The sequence below is a fragment of the Canis lupus genome, chromosome 31, assembly GCF_011100685.1.
Source record: "Canis lupus familiaris isolate Mischka breed German Shepherd chromosome 31, alternate assembly UU_Cfam_GSD_1.0, whole genome shotgun sequence".
In the NCBI taxonomy this organism is placed as follows: Eukaryota; Metazoa; Chordata; class Mammalia; order Carnivora; family Canidae; genus Canis; species Canis lupus.
This window is the reverse complement of record NC_049252.1, coordinates 5,383,610-5,402,022: the sequence shown is the minus strand read 5'-3', so window position 1 is coordinate 5,402,022 and position 18,413 is coordinate 5,383,610. Positions and strand designations below refer to the sequence as shown.

The following is an 18,413-nucleotide window of genomic DNA, read 5'->3' as shown; positions in this document are numbered from 1 at the left end:
TTATGACTTGAAATAATTTAGGATCAGGAGTTTTATATTATTTTGAAAAGATAAGACATGGTTAAAAGGTAGACATACTTTTTTAGTGAAGTTAGTGGCTTTGTAAAAAGTAAGTTTGTTGCCAACATTTATAACAAGTCTAGGCTGGGGAGTCTAAATTTGAGGCTCTTCTTCTGTGGTTGTTTTGCTCTGGCATGTGATCATACAGGACCCAGGCTGACAGAGGTTTCAGCATTGCAGAGCTGTGTTTGTTAAGGTCACTATATGTATATCCATGACAGTCTGTTAGAAAGAGAAAAGAGCATAGACAAGTTCATAAAGGATTGTTAGAGCCCAGCCTTGAAAACAGGAACATTGTTTCCATTTAGGGTGGCTAAATTCAGTTTGCTTTTGTCTTTCCTGATTTTAGCACTTAAATTGCCACATTGTGGGAATCCCCTTAGTTGTGTATAGAAATGGTTGGTTGGTCTCACTATTTCTGCTCACATTCCACTGTGGAGAACTTAGCCACATGGCCACACCTAAAGGCAAAAAAGCTCAGACAATACCTTGCTCTGTGGTTAAGAGGAGGATTATAGATTTGGCTGCTGGCAATCCATTCACAAAATCCTCCACAAAAGACTAGAATTTATTAATCTTTAGTTCAAAGGCCCTAGCTTAGTACTTGGCTTAGATAAGGATGTAAATAAATGCTGATAAAATGACATTAATGACATAGATATGTCTTTGTCCCTTTAAACTTAAAAAAAGAACTGAACAAATATATGGCTTTCTTATATAAAGCTCTGGTAAAACCCTTTGTTTAAGAAAAATATTTCTCTACTGTAATGACTTGATGTTAATAATGAACTCAGTTTTCTATCTTAATGCCCACTCTTCTCAGTCTCTATAAATTAGCTACTCTTGTTTTTAACAAAGTAAGAAAACATATTTTCCTTTAATGGACTGTTAAATATTGCACTTCATTACCTCCTCCTTTTTTGACTTTGGAAGCTCATCTATATTTAGCTGAGTGTGTAAGATGTAATTGACAGGGTACTTAGTAGAAGGAACAAGGATACGGATTCAGGTAACCTAAGTGTCATCCCTTAGCAGATGAATGGTTTTAAACATGTCACTTAAACTTTCTGGACTTCAATTGTTCATTGTTGGACTTCATTGTTTCTCAGATTGGAATATTAATATATGTCCTATCTATATCAAAGGATTATATGAAAGATAAAATTAGGCAGTGTAAACAGAATGGAAAATGTTAGGAGCACGTTAGGTCTGCTTAACCATGCTATTCACTTACTGGGACGTGTAAAGCAGCATGCTTGCTTTTCAGCACTGTCATAAAGCACAGACTTCAGAAATCTCTATTTCTGAGCATTTTCTTACCATTGCAGATAAAAGTAATCAATGAATCATCGTGTTGTTGGGACTTGTTTATTTTATAAGATAAATACCTCAGAATGGAGGGAATTATTTTCCCATTCTTGGAGAAACATTGCTTTTCTAAATATTGGCAGAGTAAGTTATGTTGAAATGTTTTACTATCTGCCTTTGGTCATAATACGTACTTCTAAAACTATAGGATGATGACCAATTGAGAAAAAAATATTGCAAAGTGATACATTTTTTTTTTGTGGAATATAAAGTTACCTGCCCCTAACAAAAAAGCATTAAGATAAATACACATATGGGTACCCAACTGATGATGCTAACTTCAACTGAAAAATAGATTTTAGCCAATGCATAAGGTCAGCATTTTTATGTATCCATTTCTTTACTTTTGAATTAATCAAAGGCAGTTTAAGAGTTCTTTGTTCTTTGTGATAATATGAAAGAGATAGAAGGAACAGAGAGCAGAAAGCTAGTTGGAAAGACAGAGGTAGGCTTAGAACAGGAGTTTTTAAACTATGTCTCTTGGGCAACTCAGCTGACAGGCAGAGAGTGAAAAGAGAAACAAGGCAGGCAGGCTGAAGCTCTGTCACTTGTACTTCAACCACAACAGTACGTTTTTATCTGATTCATGGATCCTGATGAGAAAGATATCTCACTCCTTTAAGGGAGCCTGAAAATCTTTTAAAATATATTTTAAATTTCATATATTATAGAAATACTTTTCAAGTTGTAGAAATTTGATCAAGGGTCAAGCAAGTGTTCTGGAGAAAGGGTAGAAACATACTGAACTGATGGAGACTACATTATGCTTTTATATAGTGAAGGAGTATCTAGGAAATAATCTTAAAGGAAAAAAAAAAAAAAAGCCCTAGAGTTAAACATATAATCAGCTGAAGATGACTCCGTCAGGATCAGAGGAAAGCTCTGAAGACATATATGACATAGGAGGATGCCATTGTTCTGATCCACAATGTCACTTGTTATGGCCACAGCTGCCTAGAGATAAAGTAATTTTGTATTAAAGGGGCTACACAGTTGGAAGTATTGGTGGACAGAGTAAGAAATTAAGTGCTGGTATGACTGAATAGATTCGATTTTAGGGTTTGTTACTTGAGCTAAATAATATCAGTAGTTAGTATAGATCGAGTGTTTTCTATGTGCCAGACACCTTAAGAATACACATTCAATAGCTCACGCAGATATTTCAAAATTATTATTCCCATGTATGAAAAAGGAAAGTAAATTATGGAGATTGGGTAGTTCCCCAAGGTCACACAAATGGTAAAAGTAAGGATTTGGATCAGTTGAGCCGAAGTTCTTAACCTCAATACTATATTTTATTTTGAATTCATGTGAAATATTGATATATTCCTCCAAAATGAAATGATCACTTTTTATTTGACTTTCTTAGACCTAAAATGTAATATTATACTTTTAAGAAATTACATTAGAAAAAAAATTGTCATTTTTTATCAACTTTTAATTGATAATTTGGAAGTAACATAAACTCAGTGTTTATATTCAGTCAGGCCTGGTTGGAATTCCAAATCCATCTTTCATTCTTACATGTAATTTGAGGACAATAGAATCTACTGCAAAGGATGGTTTTAAGGCCTAGATGATATACCATATTACCATATAAAAGTGCTTAGTTGTGGGCCTAATAGCTCTGTGAATGTTTGTCCTCCTTGATTTATATTTCATGTTTACAATCTTCCTCTCTGTCTCTGTCTCTGTCTCTCTCTCTCTCTATATATATATGTATATATATATATATATATATACACACACACACAAACACACAAATATATATATATAAATATAAACTATATTTATTTACATAAACAAAAGGCTTATGGAAGTTATTTAAAGCTTTTGTTTTTAAAATCTTGAACAGAATTCACACTAAGGTTAATCCCAATGGATTAATGGAGCTGTTTCCTAATGGATGAGCTTTTCATATTAGTTGGATGAATGCCATAGACTCTTTTTTTCTTGGTTTGATACTATTTTGAAATATCAACATTTCTTTTTGTCTCAGAAATGTTCTGAGAATGGACCCCGTTCTGAGGATGGATTCCCATTTGGAAGAAGAGAGGAGAGAGTGTTCTGCGCTCACTGCACTGAAAGTACGTTTGGTTCACAGAAATACAGAGAAAAATAGAAGGTAATGTTGGATTTTGACCTTCAAAAGATCTAAGCATAAGGCAAGTTTTTCCTACTACAGAGGACATCAGTAAAATATGGTAAAAGCAGAGGGCAAGAATCAGAGAGAGCTGGCTGCTCAGGAAGATTCCTCAGAAGTTCTGGAAATGACTTTTCACCCACTATGAGCTCAAAACACCAAAAGAAGGATAAAATTCTCAACTTATGTGGGAATCTGAGCAGAGGAATCCAGAGCATTGTTTTCCAGATGGGACTGAGGAAAATAGAAAGTTTCTAGAATTACCTCACATCTTGCCATGATTCATTAATTCATGAGTAATATGATTCATTAACAATCAACTAGATATGACTTTGGTTTGGTCTATTCACATAGAGAGACCCTGAAGCAATCCTTCTGAATTCACTGCAGATGTATAGTTACCTGAGAGTATTCCAGAATTCTCTGTGTTCTTCAAAAGAGCCACAAAATACATGGAGAAGGTCTATAGATTTGAAGAGGTCTATAGTCATGATAAAGAGGATATTGAGTGATGTATGTATGTGAGCTCTTGACCAGATAGGAATGAGGACGCTTAAGGGAGTTAGGGGATACACACTAGTAACTTTAACCAGTGGAGAAAAGTAGAATAGCAAGGGCAGGGAATCCAGGCAAGACTTGAATGTGGGTAGTTACCTCCTAGATATTTTATAAAATCATTTGGAAATGGTCAAAGTAGGAAAGATACCTGAATTCATTAAAAGAAATTTGTTTTTACAATTAGAATGTGGGTAATGTCCCCACTGCAATAATATTGTCATTGCCTTTTTAAGTTGAAGTATAGTTGACACACAATGTTACTTTAGTTTCAGCTGTACAACATAATAATTTGACAGGTCTCTTGTCATTCTGCTCTATCTCCTATATTTCATTGACCAAAACTTAAGGACTCATTAAGTGCAAGAAAGACTGAAAAATATGATCTTCCTACCCAGAGGAACAAAAAATAGATCTAGTGAGCATCTAACTCTGTTCAACAACATGGTAACAATTGCTGTCAAGACAAATACAGTCAATTGATATGATAGAGATTAATGGGGCAAATGTGTAGACAGTATTTTAAATATGATCTGTAAGGAAAGCCTGACTAGAAGACTTTTGTGTGGAGATTTGAATGAGGAGAATCAGTAAGCTACACAAATAACTGAAGGAAGAGCAGTCCATAATAACTTTGATAGATGGAAGTCATGGGTTATGTTCTAATAAGAATAAAATGACTGTACTTTGATATAGGCAGTTCAACTCCAAAAAAGGTATAGCTTTTAGATCTCTTTTTCTCAAGATCTTACCGTGAGCTTGGCAAAATATTTATGTAAAGAACCAATGGTAAATATTTTAGTCTTCGTGGGTTATATGCAATGTGTGTCTTAACTAGTCAACTTTGTCTTATAGTGTGAAAGTGCTGTAGACAAATACCAAAAAAATGGGTATTGGAATGGCTGTATTCCAATAAAAAATTTAGCAAAATAGGCAGAAGGCCAGATTTGGACTATAGGCTATAGTTTTCCCACTCCTACTTTATAGCAACATCTACAGGATGCACTGAGTTCTAATATCTTTTTTATTCTTCATTACTTGTCATACTTTTAAAACAATCAAGCAAATTATTTTATGCCTAACATAGAATTTGGTAACTTGCCTAACAAATGCATGTTTAAGGCAATGCAACATACTTCATACTATGACAAGAATAATCAGACTGAAATAGCACATTACCTTAAGATTACTTTAATATTTATGAAAGTATATTTTTAAAGTTATTTTATTATAAAACTTAGGAGAAATAAGTCAATAGAGAGATTGAGCAAAAACTATTGATAATGTTAGAGTGAGTTTTAATTTTTCCCCTGAACATCTGCTACTGCTGTAAATTTTTAAATTGTTAATGCCTTAGATTTTTCAGTAAAATACTGTTATCTTTTCTTTTGACTGTAATTAGAGACCAATTTTAAGCTTGACTAAGTGAGTCTCAAAGTCAACCTCCATTACACTTAGCTCAAGGTGTTTTTTATAGTTACTCTTGCAAATTCTCTTTCAATTTGACCTCAAAGCTATGGAAATACTTATGCAGTAGCTTTGTGTTGAAAACAGTGTAATAGAAAAATGAACTTGCTAAATTATTGCTTGATTACTACATTGCTTATGGTCTGATTGGAAGGCACTGCAATTTTAATTCTACTATATTGCAGAAAAGCATTATATATGCTTCTGCAATGGGATTTGATTTCTTAACTGATATGGGCTAAACACATTGATAATAACTTTGGAAGTTGAATAGTGTGCACAAATGCAATACACAAAATTAAATCATCATCTTGATTCAATATTATTTCAGGGGAAGAAATAACTTTTTATTTGCTTTTTAATAAAATATATATCATTCTAAAATGTTCATGTCAATGAGCCAATAATGAATAAAGAAAAGACAATTAATACTGTATGTGTGTGCACACAAACAGTATATGTGTATAAATGTATATATCAGCCACTTCAATCACTAAGATTCATACCCTCAAAATGAAATAGCATATTTTTCATTTAAAAATGTTTTCATTTTTAAATTGCCTATCCATAATAATAATCAAATGAGTTATATGTATGTATATATTTTTATATGTTATAACATATATAAGCTAATAGAGAGAGCATCTCTATATTTATTATCTATCTATCTATCTATCTATCTATCTATCTATCTATCTTATACATCTTATGTAATAGTCTTCCCTTCTCAACAATTTTACTTTCCAGTTTTAGTTTTCCATTGTCAACTCTGATCTAGAAGCAGATGACCCTTCTTTTGATGTATGGTCAGAAAGGTCACTGGTAGTCAAATGCTGTATCACATCCTCTGCTGATAAGGAGCACATGGCGGATTACTCTGTAGAGGTCCCAGACTCCATCTTCTCTGTTGCTCCACCATATCCTAAGGCATCTGGAGGATTATGTAGGAACTTTTAGATTCTAGGAGCCAGCCTTGCATCTCTTCCACGTTTCATTGTGTGTGTATTTGTGTGTATGCATATAGATAGATGATAGATAGACAGACAGATACCATATGTACATACATAACTGGTTTAACTCTTATTACACTTAGGCAATGGCAAAAAAAAAAAAAAAAAAAAACCTAAATTATGTTTTTAAAAATATATGGGGGATCCCTGGGTGGCGCAGCGGTTTGGCGCCTGCCTTTGGCCCAGGGCACGATCCTGGAGATCCAGGATCGAATCCCACATCGGCTCCCGGTGCATGGAGCCTGCTTCTCCCTCTGCCTATGTCTCTGCCTCTCTCTCTCTCTCTCCGTGTGTGTGACTATCATAAAATAAATAAATAAATAAATAAATAAATAAATAAATAAATAAATATAAAAATATATGGATGCCACTCTGTTATAGGCAAAATTTGTTGGTGTTTCTTAAGGTTTTGTCCTATTTAAAATCTTGCTTGGGATCAGATGGTCAAATTTTATTTGCAAGTCTAGAGAATATCAATATTGTGATAGTACATGGTGCTAGGCACTAGGGATATATAGAGTAAGAATACAAAATACTTGCACTCACAGAAATAAAAATCCACAGATATAATCCATCCAGTACAAAGTAGTGGGAAGAAAAAGTGAACTTTGCATCAAGGACTCTGATTTTGTTTGAATGCAGACACTAGCCAGCAGTGTAACATAGAGAGAGTTATTTAACATTTCTGGTGTTAACTCCTGAAAAACGGTAAATTATACTAGAGATTATATATCTGGAAGATCTCTTCTAATTTTAAAGTATTAAAATCTTAACATTGAATAAAGGCATACAAAATTGTCTCTACTTAAGTAACAACAAAATTTGATGTTTTGATTAAGAGTGTGTCTTGCTACTAAATGAATTATCTAGATTAATAAGTAAGGGCTTTCTATCTTTCCAAGTCAAATATATTTTTAAATTAAGATTTGAAACATAAACAAGTAATAAGCACAAGTTAAATTTGTATTTTGTACTTTAATCTGTACTTTTAAGAAAGGCTTATATCAGTAGGAAAAGTGGGATTTCAACAACATAAGAAGAATCATTGGAACCACATGTTTCTATAATTCTAACAGCACAAAATCTAAATCTAAAGAAATCCTCGCAGAAAAATTATTACTTAAATAATTTAGGAATATTTATAATTTATTGCAAATTACCAGAGTAGGGGTACTGGATTTAAACTTAGTCCTAAGTCAGTTACTTGCTAGTCAAATGAATTTGAATTTGAGCAGGCCCTAATTTCCTTATCTACATGGGTTTTAATATATGATCTGTTAGGTTCTTAAAACTAATGACATGCGGTATGATATAAATGGCCCATTCAAATATTTCTCATTTTGACATCTCTGAATTTCCCTTGCTCTTGTCCAGGAGCAACCATTTTGTAATTGCTATTGTTTGTACATGTGCAAAGAAGGGTACTTTTCTTGTCACAAATGGACAAATGCAAACCCTTTGCTTTCAGTCAACACATAATTTAAGAACCATTTGAAGAAGGAACGAGAATCTTGACTGTTATTTAAATATCTTCTGATGAAAATTTCTGGTCTAATAAATAAATTAACATCTTCAAATTTTGCAGAATGAGAGTTAACAGGTTGGAAAAATCTTCCCTTTGACAATAATGAAAAACTTTTGTAGAAATTTTGCATCTCAATTGCACAGAGAATATCTTCTGACGAAATATACATAGGATGACTCTAAGTAGAAAAGTAATTTAGAAGAATTAGATTCCAAAAAAAATATTTTAAGGATACCTGATCCACTGTATTTGCTAATATCTATATCAACGATATATATTTCTATCTATGTCTAAATTTATGCAAATACAACTAAAAGAGCTTTCCTGACAAATATAAAATATTATAAGTATAATTACATTCTAATGAAAGTGTATGCCATGTTTTAATTGACAGACTATTTTTTAGTGGATATATAATAATGGTATATTTTACAAGTGATGGCATCTTTGATTTCATAAAATACAATAAAGTTACATTATAAATTCAAGTGTTATATGTAAAAAGTCTTGGTATGTTATTATTACTAACAATATTTTGCTTCAGCATCATTCAGAAGCAAAAAAAAAAAGCTAATATGAAGATTACACAGGATATTGGAGTAACAGGTTATGTTGGGTAGTTGAGAACTTTTATATGTAAAAAATATATATGGCAGGAAAATAATTTATGGAACCAGATGTAAAAAAAAAATGCTTGCATTACCTCAAAGAGAATAAATAAATGTGACATTGATGGGAATTGCTAAATTTAATTTCTCATACATCTAAAAGCTATCTTGTGTTTCCTTCCTTATATTTATTTTTTAATATGCAGAAAAATATTAGAATACCACAGGAGGATTGGAGGGATATATAAGAAAAATTATATGTAGTATCAACACTAATATATTGACTTATTCAGTTACAAAGGACATATTAGAATTTATTATGTATTATGTTCTAGGTGCTGCAAATTTAGCTACAAACAAAACAGATGAAAATGCCTGTCCTTATGAAGCCTATATTTTAAAAGAGTCAATAAACATAAATAAATGTAGAATACATATTAGAAGATGGCAAATACTCTGACTAAAAATGAAGAGGAAAGTGATGTTCTCTAATAAGGAGACCACTGAACAGAGACCTGAAGTAAGAGGTAGAAGATATTTGAGCCTCAGATGCAAAAGTGCCCAGGCAGGTGGAATATTACATACAAAAATATTTTTTTATATAAGGAGTTCCTTTGATAAAAGAGTTTTGATAAGATAGCTTACAGGCTGGCATGGTCACCCACCCTAAAATTTTAGATGTAGAGTCAGATGATTCAAATCACTCACCAGTAAATAAAAGTAAAGTACATTCAGTGCTCACATCAAGTTGAAGATTTTGGGGAAGGGAAGAGCTCACATAGGAGTCTGAAGAGCAAGCTGTGAAAGCAACAAAAATGGACTTTAACTTGGACTTTAACTTAACTCATCTGTTAAGTTCCCATGCTTGGAGAAGCTAATGTCAGCTCATCATGTGATACTCAATTTGTACAATAAATTATGAACCTGAAAAATAAAAGGGGGCAGGCTGGGTGGCTCAGCAGTTTAGCACTGCCTGCAGCCCGGGGTGTGATCCTGGAGACTGGGGATCGAGTCCCAAGTCGGGCTCCCTGCATGGAGCCTGCTTCTCCTCTGCCTGTGTCTCTGCCTCTCTCTCTCACTCTCCAAAAAAAAAAAAAAAAAAAAAAAAAAAGAAAGAAAAAGAAAAAAAAAGAGGAACTCTGCTAATAGCTTTACATATATTAAAAAAAAAAAAAAAAGAATAGGAAGTGGTGAGAGTTAGCTTCAGATTTTTACTGTGAGTAGGGAATGAAATTGGAATGAGATTTCTCATGTGGTCTAGATGGACTGTGCTGTTTGAAATGCCCACCATCCTCCAGGGGCAGAAAGTACTCATAAGTGGGTCCTTCTAAGTCACAAAGATGGAGAAGTGACCGGGTGTTAAGACTGAAGAGGGAAAAGAAAAGGAGTGAAGAGGGAGACAGGAAGCCTACTTAGGGTCAAACATCAATGACAGAGTAATGTTCTTTATTATAGGAGTGAAGAGGGAAAACAAAAAAGGAGTGAAGAGGCAGACAGGAAGCCTAGTTAGGGTCAAACATCAACGACAGAGTAATGTTCTCTATTACAGGAAATCAATCTAATTTCAAAGCAGGTATAAAATACTTTATTAACATAATATCTTAAAAAGTATTTTAAAAAGATTTATAAGTACTGTAGAATAGTGAATGAAAAGATATTTGTTACATAAAAATATTGCCAATAAAATGGTAGGAATACTAGCAGTTTGGATTAATGAACAAAACTGCTTAGTGTTTTCATGTTTCAAACTGTTTTGCATTTTTAACAATTCAATTTAATTTATGTCCAATTTTTTATATATTTTTCTCTTTAACACCTGATATCCAAATTAACCTCTAGTACCTCTCAAATAATGAGAAATAATATAAAAGTAAATGAATACATGTATTTACAGATATGTAAAGTTTTCAGAAAATTTTACAGATATTTGGTAAAGAAGTCACCAAACTAAGGCTAAATCCAATATGCCTCCTGTTTTTATAAATAAACTTATAATGAAATGCAGACAGGCCCATTTGTTGAAGTATTGCCTGTACTACTTTTGTCCTACAATCATTCAGTTGAACAGTTATGACAGAGACCTTATGATGTTCAAAGCTTAAAATATTTACTATCTGGCCCTTTACAAAGAAAGTTTGCCTAGTCCTAATCCAGTTTTATTAATTTGATATTTTCCATTAATTTATAATGGTGTATAAGTGTAATCTTCATGACATACAGAATATTAAAGAACTCACAACTTTGTAAAAGTCATGTAAATAGATATAGGGATTTTACATTAGAATGTTCAGGGAAGGCTGACAGTAAAATACATATTATAGTTTAAAGAGAAAACAACAACAACCAAGATCACATCACAATCAAAACCCATTTTTAAATCAAAACATTAATTACTTCATGGTACTTAGCCGACTTGCCCCATGTCCAGATGTAGAAAAATGGATAACCATTAATATTATCAAAAGAGTTCCTTTGTCCTAAGAGCAAATGTTTATTAAAACCAATACTTTTGATAGTCATAGATGTTTAGACAGCTTTTCTTATCTAATTTTGTATTTGTCTGAGCCTGCTCTGCTGCTAACTGCACTTTAGAATGACTGACCTTGGGAAATAAGAGCCAAGAAAATAGTAAGCAGTAATAGTGTCATTTATGATTAAACTTCAAAAACCTATATATCAGGTAACTCAGCTTCCTCCATATCAAAAATTTCTGGTCAACCTTACCTTAATCATTGCCAATCTTTCTGTAAATCATCTCACTCTGTCTCTCTGTCTCTGTATCTCTATTTCTTTCTCTCATTCCATCCTTCTCTCTCTTCTTCCTTCTCTCCTCTTTCTCCTTCTCATTCTGCTACCTCTCCTTTTTTTTCCTTCTCTATCTTTCCACTATTTCTTTCTCTTTTCCAACACTACCTCTTTTTTCACCTTCTTTGCTAATCCTGGAAGTACTGGAATCAGTACTACAGGGGCCCCAGCATTTTAGAAACTAAAAGATAACTAAAAAGTAATCATGCTTCAAACTATAGTCCTCATGATGCTCATACTGAATATGAATTAAATTCTGGTTGATCCCAGTCATTTCTGGGATATTACGATCCGTCCCTCACACACACACACACACACACACACACACACACACACACAAACCTAGAAAAAAACCACACAAAACATTTTAGTAAGAAAATGGAAAATGATTATCACTGAAACTACATCCACAGCCTGGTCTCCTCTCTACTCCCATTTACCTCCATATCACACAAGAAATCACAGCCTCCACCATTAAGGTAATTCGTAACCTATCTTCTTCCTTGATTCTATAAACTGCACAGCAAATGCCATTCATAATATTGACTATATAATTTAATATTGATATTAATATTTAAATCTTAAGTTTTGTGTTTTTAATTTGCAAGTGTGTATCCAGACTTTCATTATGCATATATATATATATAATATTATATATATTATATAAGCTCCTATAAGGCACATGTTGTGCTTCCTCTTCTCATGCCTTTGTCCCTAGCTCCAAGTTCAATGACCTAAGTGATTTGTTTAATTTAAAAAATGCATTCCAAGAGATCTAATGATATGAAAAGACTGTTAAAACATTCCACATGATGAACTATATGATCCCTTGTGATAACATAAGGATGTGAAAACAGAAACCGAGAAATCTGAAAAGGATGACTTCATAGACACATACATCAGGGAGTCAGCATGTGGAGTGTTCATCAGAGTTGCCATGTGAAGATACGAAAGATGTCCCTTTCTATAATCCCTTGTACACAGATTGGGACATAGACTAGGATATTTCTTTTATCACTTTCTGAAAAATGTTCAAATATTATCAGTTATCTCCCTATCCTTTACTGCAAATTGAGTGTTAATCATAAATCTTGTTTGTTTTTGCTTTTTAAAGAAATATGAGCTTTCAGTCTTTTAGTCTATTATTCAAGTAAACTTAAGCAAGGCCACAGCAGTCATCTGGGTAGTTCCATTTAGGTGTTTTTCAAGCTGGATCATTCAGGTCAAATACAAATGTTTTTCAATCATGCAGGTTTTTTTTTTTTTCCCTTTCTCGATTTAATTTCCTCATCATTCCACTTCACATTGCCTATGTAAATTAAGCTGTCGTGCTGTAAACCACAGTTCCCCCTTGTCTATTTTCTCAGTAACAGCTTCAAAGTACTAAAAAGCTAAAATAGCTACAAAAGAACAATTAATTTGAGCAAAATCACAGAGGCGCTGTAGGTATTAAAAACACTACAATAAGGCTTTTATCAGCCAGCTAAACTGCACAGCATTAAGCTCAAAACTAATAGGGCTGAACATGCAGCACAATGATGAGGATGATAAAGGAATTTCAAGGACATGCAGAGAATTGGGGTAACGTGACTTAGAAATGATGCAGTTATTTCAAATAAACATCTACATAAGTACATATGAAAAATGCTGATCTGTTGGGAAAGGCAGGTTTAGACCAGTAAGTAAAATTTCATCTATTTTTGGAGAAACTTACATTTTTATGGAAATGACTGTTGATGATTTTGATACGTTCCCTGAGGTTGCTCAACATACACCTGTAGATTGGCGACTGGCTGAAAATTTGATATTTAAAAACTCAAATCTCTGAATTGTAAAAAAAATAATAATGGCATCTTATATCTAAAACTGCCTGAATGTTAACATTAAAACATAATCAGGAGTGTCACCACCTCCTGTGGTAAACAGAAATGGAAAAAATTATTTTAGTTTTTTAAAGATTTTTTAAATTTTTTTATTCATAGAGACACAGAGAGAGAGAGAGAGAGGCAGAGACACAGGCAGAGGGAGAAGCAGGCTCCATGCAGGGAGCCCGATGGGGGACTCGATCCCGGGTCTCCAGGATCAGGTCCTGGGCTGAAGGCGCCGCTAAACCGCTGAGCTACCTGGGCTGCCCGAAACGGAAACAATTATTTTAATCATTAATTGTTTATTTAATGGCTGCCCTTCATACAAAATTGTGTTAGGTTCTGTGGGCTGGAAAAGAAGTTAAGCTATTGCTGTAATTTCCAAGTAAACACATTAAATGCTTCCAGAACTAGATAGAGAAGAATGAATTTCTAATTGTTAAGTAAATACAGTGGATGCAACAAGACCTAGAGGGAGGATAATATGGGAAGATACACCTTTATTTATTTTGCAACCAGATATATCTATATTTAAATCCCAGGCCCTCCATTAATGTACTGTGAGATTTTTATGCCACTTATTCTTTCTGTTCCAGTTTAAGTTTCTAAACTGGAAAATGGAGGAGAATAAGACATACCTCACAGAGCTGTTATAAGGCCGAAATAAGAAAAATACTTTAACTGTGTAGCACATGGTCAGCGTTCTGGGAATATATGCTTAGTTTATCTTTTTTTTTTTTAATTTTTAAAATGATTTTATTTATTTACTTGAGAGAGAGAGAGAGAGAGAGAGAGAGAGCGCATGAGCAGGGGAAGGGTCGGAGAGAGAGAGAGAGAAGCAAACTCCTCCGCTGAGCCACGAGCCCAGGTGAGGGCACAGACCCCAGAACCCTGAACTAAAGGCAGATGCTCAACAGATTGAGCCACTCAGGAGCCCCAGTGCTTAGTTATCTTTAACAAAGATATCCACATACAACAAATACATGCCTACTATGCTTACTATAATTCATAGAATTAAAAATATTAATTTTTTTGGAAGTAATCATTTGGTCTAATGTATTTAATTTACAGATGTGAACGTTGATATTCAACAGCTGACATCTGAGATTCCCTCTGAAAAGGAATACCATGTACAGAGTGCCCTATAAAGAACCAATAAATGTTGTAATGTGTTTTGGAATATTAGATCCTAGACTCCACCGCTGAACATAAGAGAATACTACTAGCCCGTTTTTTTAGTTGTTCCTTCTTATTCCAATGTCATACTTCAAGAAAATCTAAATTACTTATTGCATAGATTTGCATGCTTTCATTATAATGTGGCCACACGTCAAATATTCATTTGCATATAATTCATAACTTAATATAAATAAGAGTTCCAAGTTTATTTAGACTGATTTATGTAAAACACAATGAGAATTATGAAAAGCAATTTGTCTAACATTAGCTCTTCAATATCAGAAAATTTTTTTTTAAATGCAAGATATTTACACCCAGAGATTGTAGAAAACTCACTGCTTACTTTGTGGTAACTATATTATGCTAATTCAATGTATATTAAGAGAAATTTTACCAGTGCTTATTATTATCAAACTGTGATGTGCAGTTAGGAAATATTTCCAAGCAAATGGAAATAATTAACAGTGGTCTTATTTTCACACATTTTTCTGGATATACAGTTTAAGCTTTTCTACTTCACATTTTACTTTATAAATTCCCAAACCTGCCAAAATGATGAAAAAAAAAAAAAAAAACCATATAGATAACACTTTCACTCACATTCACACATTTTTCCTCTTGTTCTATTTCTCTGTTGAATTATTTGAAACCTTTTGTAAATATCCTTTGACCTCACTCCCAAATGCTGAAGCATTTAAATTATATATGACTTTATAAGGAAATTTATCATTGATTCAATAATATTATCTAATAAAGAAAGCATAGTCAAAGTATCTTTTGGAGCCAGGTGTTAAATTCACATAGAAAGTTTTGCTCTGTACATACGTTTTTCCAAACCTATGAGTGTCACAGATACACTACATTTATACCCTTGAAATGTACAATCTTAACACTATGTAATGTAAGGTTTGTTTCAGATTTCAGTTATTACAGCTTATTATGATATTTTCTAAAATGACATTTTATAAAGAGAAGTGAATCTTGAACTGATCGCCCCATTTTATAATTCAAGGAAATATAAAGATGTACAATGCAAGTGTGAATAAAACAGAAAATAGCATGCTATACTAGTCATATACATCTTTAATAGAGATCATTAAATTAATTTAAAATCAGAATTTGAAATTCTGTACTCTAAAGTATAGAAAAAGTTTCTTGTATTCTTATATGGATATTTTGATAGTAATACCAAAAAACAATACTTAAATAATATTGAATTTATCCTTATAGGATTATAAATATACAAAATAGATTCTATTATTAAGATAACTTGAATCTTGATGGTAGAGCAGGAGGCTAGGCATCAGTGGGTGGTTATTGAAAGTACTAATACTTTATATATATATATGTATATATATACAAATATATATATATATTTGTCCTATACATTTCATCAACTAAATATTAGAGACATTTACTTAATGCAGTACAATATTCAGCATCCAACTACAGAAGAGATTTGTTTTTATTACCAGAACATTTGCCAACATATTTACTTGATTTTTTAAATGTATATGTTCAATCAATAAATACTGAGCGTCATCCTTGTTCATTACATGAAACCAGGTGATGGAGGGTATACGAATATGAGTTAGACATCTTAACTATTCTTAAGATGCAAAAATCTCATAAAAGAAAAGAAAACACAGAATCAAAATGTATTAAGTAGTTGAGACAGAATGAATCTATGTTACTTCTGGGAACAAATTTCTTCAGTTTGTTAGTGTCATAGTTTTATCATAGAAAAGATAAATAGAGTATTTGTTCAATGTGAAAATACCATGATCCAGAGAAGATCCAAAATGGTAATTTCCCTAACATTCATTTTTCAGATCTTGTTGTATAATTTCTAACTACACAATGAATTGCAAATGCAGTAAAATTGATATTCTTATTTTTTAAGATGTTACTTACTTATTCATGTGAGACAGAGAGAGGCAGAGACAGAGGAAGAGGTAGAAGTAGGCCCCCGACTGGGGAGCCTGATGTGGGACTTGATCCCAGCACCCCAGGATCATGAGCTGAGCTGAAGGCAGATGTAACCACTGAGCTACCCAGGGGCCCTGATATTTTTATTGTTAACAAACATTTAAAGCATAGATATTATGTATTGATTTAATATTTACTAAACTCTACTCTGTTTTAAGGTATCTTCTATATATTGTGGGTAAAATGTAAGACTTAGTTGCTTTAGTTAGAAAGCCACACTTGTCAAGCCTTGGCAGGATGAGAATGATAAAGGGCGATCCTGAGACTCTTCAGTAGTCTGTTTGATAAACTGGTACATGGAGATTGTTATTTTTTAAATGGACTTAGAGAATTACTTATAAGAATATAAATGTTGAAATTGATGCTGTATTCTATTTTCTCTGCCAACCCATTAGTTCAGTGGAAAACAAAAAAGAGACTTCATGAATCTTGATTCTGACAGAAAGGTAAATGATTAAAACCTATTCAGTTTGTCGGATGAATTTTCAAAATTGTTGATACACTGATAATTAAAGCTATATATTAGTTGTATTATATTTTTCCATAACTCTCCTACAGCAGCTGGAAGATATTAGTTTAGTGTGGAGCCATTTAAAATGAGTCTTTTATTTTATTTCCAAGTGTTAGTTTGGAACATAAAAGGTAAAGGGAAATTGTATGCTTCTATTAACTGTAGGAACAAAATATTGAAAGATTGGAGTTCAGGGAAATGAACACAATAGAGAAGCTATAGGAAATTATGAATGAAACATAGAAAGTAAACTGTAATTAAGCTTCTGAAGCTTTTCAATAAAAAACAAAAATATATGAGTGGAGGAGCATGGCCTTTGTTTTCCAGTTACAGCCTGTCATTCATTTCTCTTAGTCTGTTATCACATGACCCATTTAGTGACAGTAATTCCTGCACTGTTTGGGGCCAGCGATACTGAGCTAAGAGGAAAGCAAACGAGACCAGTTGGAGTTACAACAGCCTTTTCCAGACCAAGGGCGGGGCAACTGATGGAGAATAGGGTACACCTTAGCGTCAAAGGTAGGACAGGAAGCAAGAGAAGTTGGATGCATTTCTTGGACTGCACAAGTGAGTCCCCTTTTCTGATTAGGGTTTATGAATGTCTTTCTCATTAAGAAAATTTATTATTGATTGACTGATTGATTAATTGATTTTGCTACACATTATTCATTTTCCTGATGGCAAGGAAACCAGAGGAGCTTTCTTATAGAGACACTTTGAATTGCCTGAGAGCATTACAGATAACTTAGTGGACACATCAATAGAAAAGAATATACTGGAGATATTCAGTGTTCTCAGTCTTAGCATAACGTGTTAATCTCTTGCAGTTTGGTTGCAACTACAATTTTAATTAAAAATTTAAAAATGTCATACTCGTATATTCCTTGGTGTGTTACTGATCCAGATGCAAAGCTGAACAAATATATATGAATAAGATGATACTAAGTTTTAGAGAGAAAGTGACTAAAAAGGGCATAAAACTTGAAAAGAGAAAAAGAATTTTGTGTGAAAATAGAATAGACATTATTAAATAAGAAAAGATTTAGGGGTGCTTGGATGGCTCAGTTGGTTAGGCATCTGCCTTCGGCTCAGGTGGTGACCCTGGGGTCCTGGGATAGAGTCCCACATTGAGGTCCCTGCTTCTGCCCCTCCCCTCTGCTAGTCCTCTCTTTCTGCCCCAATTAAATAAATAAAATTAAAAAAAAAATTCATAACATGGAAGTGTTACTGTCATTATTATCCTTATATTTTTCTGTTTCTTTTTACTTCCACACATACAAAGACAACAAAGGCAATAGAATAAACCACATGGATTTTCAGATCATTAG

General features: G+C 33.1%; 1 long non-coding RNA gene across 11 annotated transcripts in view; it reads left to right on the top strand.

The window, feature by feature from the left end:
* The window catches only part of LOC102152860, a 185,368-nt gene that overhangs the window by 42,488 nt on the left and 124,467 nt on the right, over nt 1-18,413 (top strand). For 4 of the 11 annotated variants that reach the window (XR_005382070.1, XR_005382075.1, XR_005382077.1 and 1 more), the window contains exon 2: nt 3,428-3,553. This is a non-coding gene — a long non-coding RNA (uncharacterized LOC102152860). Of the gene's footprint in view, nt 1-3,427; nt 3,554-9,071; nt 9,703-10,191; nt 10,211-14,477; nt 14,600-16,969; nt 17,021-18,413 lie in introns of those variants that run through there. The other 7 variants (XR_005382073.1, XR_005382076.1, XR_005382078.1 and 4 more) reach the window with 5 other exon arrangements.